This window comes from Mesocricetus auratus, unplaced genomic scaffold (genome assembly GCF_017639785.1).
Source record: "Mesocricetus auratus isolate SY011 unplaced genomic scaffold, BCM_Maur_2.0 Super-Scaffold_100011, whole genome shotgun sequence".
NCBI classification, from domain to species: domain Eukaryota; kingdom Metazoa; phylum Chordata; class Mammalia; order Rodentia; family Cricetidae; genus Mesocricetus; species Mesocricetus auratus.
The window spans coordinates 44,397,186-44,403,656 of NW_024429195.1; the positions used below are offsets into that span (position 1 = coordinate 44,397,186).

The following is a 6,471-nucleotide window of genomic DNA, read 5'->3' on the forward strand; positions in this document are numbered from 1 at the left end:
AGGCCAGGCTGGCCTCGAACTCACAGAGATCCGCCTGCCTCTGCCTCCCGAGTGCTGGGATTAAAGGCGTGCGCCACCACCTCCCGGCGCTAAGGGCAAACTTGAACTGCACCCTCCTGCCTCCACCTCCCCAGTGCTGGGCTTGGGCTCATATGGTGCTAAGAACTGAACCCAGGGCTTTTTGCATGTCAAGCAAGCATTCTGCCAGATGAGCCCCACCCCCAGTCAGTCGCATATTATTTGATTGGGTTTTTTTGTTTGTTTGTTTGGTTGGTTGGTTTGGTTTTTCGTTTTTCAAGACAGGGTTTCTCTGGACAGTCCTGCCTAGCTGTCCTGGAACTCACTCTGTAGACCAGGCTGGCCTCGAACTCACAGAGATCCACCTGTCTCTGCCTCCCAGTGCTGGGATAAAGGCGTGCGCCACCAACGCCTGGCCTATGTGATTGTTTTTAATGTGTGTGGATATGTTGTCTGCATGCATGTGTGTCCCGTGCAAGCCTGGTCCTCTCAGACACCAGGAAGCCTGGTCCTCTCAGACACCAGGAAGCCTGGTCCTCTCAGACACCAGGGGAGGGCTTCACATCCAGGAAACTGGGGTTACAGGTGGCCGTGTACGACCACGTGGGTCTTGGTAATCAAATCTAGGACCTGTGGAAGAGCAGTCAGAGCTCCTAACCACTGAGCCACCTCTCCAGCCCCGGACACTATTGTTATGGCCCAGAATGCATGTTAGGTTAGGAAAGTAGGTTCTCCATCTCACCCAGAGGTTCTTGAACTGGGGAAGGGAAATACCGTAGCCCCAAAGACAGAGCCTAGAAGACGTGTGTGTACCTCTATGCAAGCAGGGGATGGCAGGCAGGAGTCTGTCCAGAGACTGGTCCAGCAAGTAATGTTTACACTGAGGTATGAATGCGAGGGAACTCCTGGCACACACCCTTTCTATGTGTTTCCAGGTGCCCACTGTACATACAAATGTCCCCAGACGGTAGTGGAAGCCAGGCTCTCCCGTCTGAAGACCACAGGAGAGACAAAAGGCGCTGTGCTGCAGTGGGCACTGGGATACAGTGGGTGACTAGGGCGCAACTCGTTAGAGATTGTGTGATTGTAGGGTCAGGCCAGCTTTCATTAATGACACCCATCTGCATGGCAATTCATCGCCCCGCCTTCCCTCCAGGCCCCGCCTCCCACCCAGTGCCCGCAATGATGAAGTGAAGGAAAGCACTGGGGTGGGGGACAACTTTATGGTGTGAGAACTTCAGGCTACAGCCCAATAGTGAGTCACAAAAGCAATCTGATGGGTGTATCAGTTTTGCTAGGGCTGCTATAATGAAAACATAGCAAGCTGGGTAGCTTAGACAATAGGAATTTGACTCATGGTGATGAAAGGTAAAATCCCAAGATCAAGGTGTTGCCAGGTTGTTTTTTTTTTTTTTCTGAGGACTATGAAGGGCTTTAACTATTAATTTTTCAAGGAACATAGCTCATCTCGTAATAGTCTCTTGACCACTTTTAAAAAACCAAGTGGGTTGGGTGGTGGTGGTGCACACCTTGAATCCTAGCACCCAGGAGACAGAGGCACGTGGATCTCTGTGAGTTCCAGACCAGCCTAGTCTACAGCATGCATTCCAGGACAGCCAGGACTACACAGAGAAACCCTCTCTCAAAAAACTAAATAAAGCCGGGCGTTGGTGGCGCACGCCTTTAATCCCAGCACTCGGGAGGCAGAGGCAGGCAGATCTCTGTGAGTTCAAGGCCAGCCTGGTCTACAGAGTGAGTTCCAGGACAGCCTCCAAAGCTACAGAGAAACCCTGTCTCAAACAAAACAAAACAAAACTAAACTAAATAAATTTCTAATCTAAATTTAAACTTAAAAATAAATAATAATTAAAAACTAAATAAATAAAATGGAATAGAAGGAGTTGGAGACATGATTCAGTGTTAAGAGCACTGGCTGCTCTTCCAGAGGAGCCAAGTTCAATTCTCAGCACCCAGGTGATAGCTCACAGCTGTCTGTAACTCCAGTTCCAGGGGATCTGATGCCCTCTTCTGGCCTCCTAGGGCATCAGGCACATATGCGGTACACAGACATACATACATGCAGGCAAAACAGCAACACACACATAAAACAAAATAAAATAGGATAAAAAGTAATAAATAGGCCGGGCGTTGGTGGCACACACCTTTAATCCCAGCACTCGGGAGGCAGAGGCAGGCGGATCTCTGTGAGTTCGAGGCCAACCTGGTCTTCAGAGTGAGTTCCAGGACAGCCTCCAAAATAATAGAGAAATGCTGTCTTGAAAAACAAAACAAAAAATAATAAATAAAACATCAGTAAGTACCTGGGCATAGTGGCACATGCCTTTAATCTGAGCATTTCATAGGCAGAAGCATAAGGATCTCTGCAAGTTCAAGACCAGCCGGGTCTACATAGAGAGTTCCAGGACAGCCTGGGCTACATAGAGAGATTCCTTCTCAAAAACAAAAACAAACAAAAAGTGAACATATATATCCAGGGTAATCTAACGCCTCCAAGACACTGCATTCATGTGCACATACCCTCATGCACACACACATCTACACATAATAAAATAATAAAAATAAATGCTTGAAAAAGGTGTGTGGGTGTGTGCTGTTTTTGAGACAGAGTTTCTCTGTGTAGACATGGCTGTCCTGGAACTCACTCTGTAGGCCAAGCTGGCCTTGAACTCACAGAGATCCACCTGCTTCTGCCTCCCAAGTGCTGGGATTAAAGGAGTGTGTCAACATGCCCTGCTAAAAGATATTTTAAAAAGTTAAAAACAGAGAAAAGCCAGTGTTTCTCTGCCTCACAGTGTTGTCACCAGATGTGTTCCCTAGCGACCACTCCAGCCCCATGCTTGCCTACCTGCTGCCACATGCCGTCATGGTCTCTAACTCTCTGGAACAACGAGCCCCAAATTAGCTGTTTTCTTTTATGAGTTGTCTTGGTCATGGTGTTTTGTTATGGCAATAGAAAAGTAAGTAAGACAAATTGTTCAGTGAACCCTTGTTCCCATTTTCTGTGTGCATATGACTCCCAGACTAACTTTCTAGTGCAGGCTGTGTTTATTTAAAACGAACCAGCAAAAAGGACCGTAAGATGGCTCAGTGAATCAAGCATGACTGACTTGAGTTTGAGACCTGGAACAGGAGTAAAAAAGTTGGCATGGCGATGCACCTTGCTGTCAATACCAGCACTCAGGCACGTAGCTCTCTATGAGTTCAAGACCAGCCTGGTCTACATACTGAGTTCCAGGACAGCCAGGACTGCATTGTGAGACCTTGGCCCCTCTCCCACAAACAGGACATATTTGATGATGCACATCTGTAATCCCAGTGCTCCTATAGCAGGATCCGGGGTGGTGGTTCACCCAAAGCTGTTAGTTCAGCAGAGAAGAACCAACTGCCAATCTTGTCCTCTGACCTACGCAAGTGCACATACCCCCCCCACACAAATAATAAAATAATGAATAAGTAGACTTTCAGACTGTAGGCTTTAAAACATGCTGTGGATGTTGGTGAGTGTTGCATGTGACTCTGTACTGCTTTTGGAATTACGTTATGGACGTCTTTCTTCCTTGGGTGGAGTGTAGGCTTGAGGAGGATGGCAGCTCATCGCAGTCCTCATCCCCACTGCATTGTCCGGCAGCTGGGACAGACAGCGCACGTCTTTGTGAGGAAATGCCAGGGTGACCCCCGGGCTGCCATTCATTCTGCATGTCTTCTGTGCCTGGCACCAGGCCAAATGGTTCCCATGGATTCTCTTATCTGAGAGGTGAGCTCATCATACGGGCACTGGTGTTTTGTGTCCTGCAATCAAGGAGCAGGGGTGCAAGCCATGGAGGGGACGCTGCTCTCTCTGCAAGGTGGCAGCAAGCCCCCACCCCAGGACGCTGATGCCTGCAGCCTGGAGAGATCCCGGGTGTGGCAGAGGTGACCGTAACAGAAAAGCTGAAATTCGTATGATCTCTTCAAGGAAAGAAAACAACAGCTGTGCGGCACCCAAAGATGTGGTGACAGTGCTCTTCTGTGTATGTGTTTCTCTCAACAACACTGATTGGCTGATCGGCCAGACAGGAAGTGACATAGCTGGGCAAACTTGCCACTAACTAACTATAGAGGTGTGGAGGTCTGTACAGACAGACAGGAAGTGATGTAGCTGGGCAGAATCAGGATATAAGCAGGAACAAACGGGAAATTGCTCCTCTTCTCTGCGGAGATGCTTATCGGTCACCATGTGAGCTGCCAAAGGAGTTAGAGGTCTGGACCCTTCTCCAGTAAGATAAGACCACATGGAATACTTAGGTTAATAGAAATGGGTTAATAATTAAGATAGAGCTAACCAATAAGAAGCCCTAGTCATCGCCAATGGGTTCATATTTAATATGGCATCTGTGTGTTTATTTGGGGCTCCAGGGTGGTGGGACTTCCCCTGGGTCAGAAAACTTTCATTCAACAGATGACTGACAATTTTCACGTTGCACGGATTGTGACCATAGATGAACACATTGCTCCAATGGGAGGCATAGGAATAATGAGATTGCCAAACTGACTCGACTCTTCCACGTCTTCCATGCACCACCTCTGGCAGACCTGGGGGCTGAAACTCATGAAGCCAATGAAAACCAGGCAGAGAAGACTCACCCTGATCCCCCCTGCCCCGTCTCGACATGTAATATTTAAGTTTCAATAGAGATGGGAAGGCTTGACTCATTTGCAAACATGGGAAACCCAATGACACTGAGATCTGGTTCCTGGACAGAACATTACAATGGTATTTTCTCACAGATACCTTTACAATCCATTATGCGAGTTCATCACACCTGCCCCTGGGTCTGACCCAGTGACAGTGTGCCTTTCCAGCTATGGCATTAGCCCACAGGCCAAGCCATGGTTTAATATGTATAAATCCTCCACTTACAACACAAGCCTGCTGGCAGAAGGAATGGATTCTTTTGTAAACTGGCTGGATCCCAGCAAAGGGTTTAAGACCAAGATCTTAATCTCAGAAAAGAAAGGGCCCATGTGCCCTGCAGGTGGCCAGAAAAGGCCTGGGCCCTTAGCTCCAGGTGTTAGATAATTTATGTCCACTTGAAACAAGCTAAGTCATCTGAGAAGAGGGAACCATAATTAAGAAAATGCCTTCAGGACTGGTGAGATGGCTTAGCGGTTAAGAGCACTGACTGCTCTTCCAGAGGACCCAGGTTCAATTCCCAGCACCAACATGGTACCTCATGTCTGTCTGTAACTCCATTTCCAGAAGATCCAACACTCTCACACAAGACATACATACACCAATGCACATGAAATAGAATAATAACAAATAATAGTTTTTTGGTTTTTTTTTTTTGTTTTTTGAGACAGGGTTTCTCTGTATTGCTTTGGAAGTTGTCCTGGAACTCACTCTGTAGACCAGGCTGGCCTCGAACTCACAGAGATCAGCCTCTCTCTACCTCCTGAGTGCTGGGATTAAAGGCATGCGCCACCAACACCCAGCTAAGTTTTTGTTTTGTTTTGTTTTGTTTTTTTGTTTTTATAGCATAGAGCTTAAACTGAAAGAGATCTTTCTTTTCAAAGATTTATGTATCTATTGTGTATACTCTGTTCTGGCATGTATGCCTACTACACACCAGAAGAGGGCACCAAATTTCATTATAGATGGTTGTGAGTCACTATGTGGTTTCTGGGAATTGAACTCAGGGCCTCTGGAAAAGCAGCCAGTGCTCTTACCCTTTGAGTAGTCTCCTCGTCTCTCTAGCCCCATTGTAAAGGGAAGCCTTCCTGCCAGCCTGGTTCCAGAGCTGTATCAGTCCCAAATAAATGCACAGGAGGCTATATTAGTTATGAAGCTGTTGGCCTTGCTTGTTTCTTACTTGCTAACTCTGACTTAAGTATTTAACCCGTCTAAGTATTTCTCTTACCAGAGAAAGGGGTCTGGACTTCTGACCCCTATGGTAGCTACATCTTGACTTCCTGTGTTTCTCCTTCCCAGAATCCTCCTGGACTCCTAGTCCCACCTATCTTGCTTTCCTATTGGCCAACAGTGCTTTATTGACATGTACACAGGACTTCCCCAACACCCCATAAATAAAAGTTTTTTAAAAAGGAAATGCCGCCAACGCCGGACGGGAGGGCGCGATCCATTGTGCGTGGGGCCATCCCTGGGCTGCTGTCCTGGGTTCTATAAGAAAGCAGGCTGAGCAAGCCATGAGGAGCGAGCCGGTAAGCAGCACCCTCCACGGCCTCTGCCTCAGCCCCTGCCTCCAGGTTCCTGTCCTGTTTGAGTTCCTGTCCTGACTTCCTTCAGTGATTTTTGAACAGTGATATGGAAGTGTAAGTTAAATAAACCCTTTCCTCCCCAACTTGTTTTGTTGGTCATGGTGTTTCATCACAATAGCACCCAAAGACACTCCCCTCCATTGCTAGTCCCTCCTCTGACTCTAGAAACCCTGT

At 47.5% G+C, this 6,471-nt stretch overlaps 1 pseudogene; it reads left to right on the top strand.

The window, feature by feature from the left end:
- Positions 1-2,725: 2,725 nt before the first annotated feature.
- LOC121143255 lies at positions 2,726-5,237 on the top strand (annotated as a pseudogene).
- The last annotated feature ends 1,234 nt before the right edge of the window (positions 5,238-6,471 follow it).